This window comes from Verticillium alfalfae, genomic scaffold, assembly GCF_000150825.1.
Source record: "Verticillium alfalfae VaMs.102 supercont1.8 genomic scaffold, whole genome shotgun sequence".
Classification (NCBI taxonomy): domain Eukaryota; kingdom Fungi; phylum Ascomycota; class Sordariomycetes; order Glomerellales; family Plectosphaerellaceae; genus Verticillium; species Verticillium alfalfae.
Window position 1 is genome coordinate 92,104 of NW_003315031.1, and position 697 is coordinate 92,800.

The following is a 697-nucleotide window of genomic DNA, read 5'->3' on the forward strand; positions in this document are numbered from 1 at the left end:
GGGCTCCTAGCTAGGAGGCAATCCGCTCCATAGTGCAAGAAAAGCGTGAGGAGCAGCGGGCGCACCACGAGGTCACCGCGTTGTGTTTATGAAAGGCGATGATGTGGCATAGAACATAGCAAGACGCAAGGTGCAACGGATAAAACGATTTTCACCCTTTGCCCCATACTTCCCTTCGCACTTGCCATGCTTTAGCTCGTCAAGGCTGACGAATGGAACTAGACATGAAGTACGAGAGGCCGTCGCGACATGCATGTCGTGAGACGCTGTCAGGGGGCTCGCCAATCTTTTCTTCATCTACGAGATGATGGGTTTGCCACTTCAACAGCATGAAACCCGCAAGGCGGTGTGAGGCGCGCTACACCGTACATACCTTTGAAAAGCTATGAGGTTTCGACCGGGAAAGGAACATAACGTGTCGGAGGGCGTGCGCTGCGCAAGTGCCTCCAAAAGGGTGCTCAGAATGAGCGAGCCAGCCGGCCAAGTTGAATTGGTGGTTGCTTCGTACTCCCTCAACTGTCCATACGAGTTCATGATGCTTCCGCCTCGCTGGGCTCACAACGCCTTCGCTACTCGGATGCCCCAAATTTTGCGGGCAATCGGGAAAGCCCAAATGCCTGGGACACTCTGCCACAAAATTTTGATGGCGGTGCTTCCTGTAGTCAAACCTTTCCCCAGAACCCAACTAATCCTTTTG

The 697-nt window shown here is 53.5% G+C and overlaps 1 protein-coding gene across 1 annotated transcript in view; it reads right to left on the bottom strand.

Annotated features, from left to right (window-relative positions):
- The window catches only part of VDBG_06449 (conserved hypothetical protein), a gene marked incomplete at both ends in the record, with an annotated part of 3,487 nt that overhangs the window by 2,298 nt on the left and 492 nt on the right, over nucleotides 1-697 (bottom strand). The gene's annotated exons all lie outside the window — the stretch shown is intronic.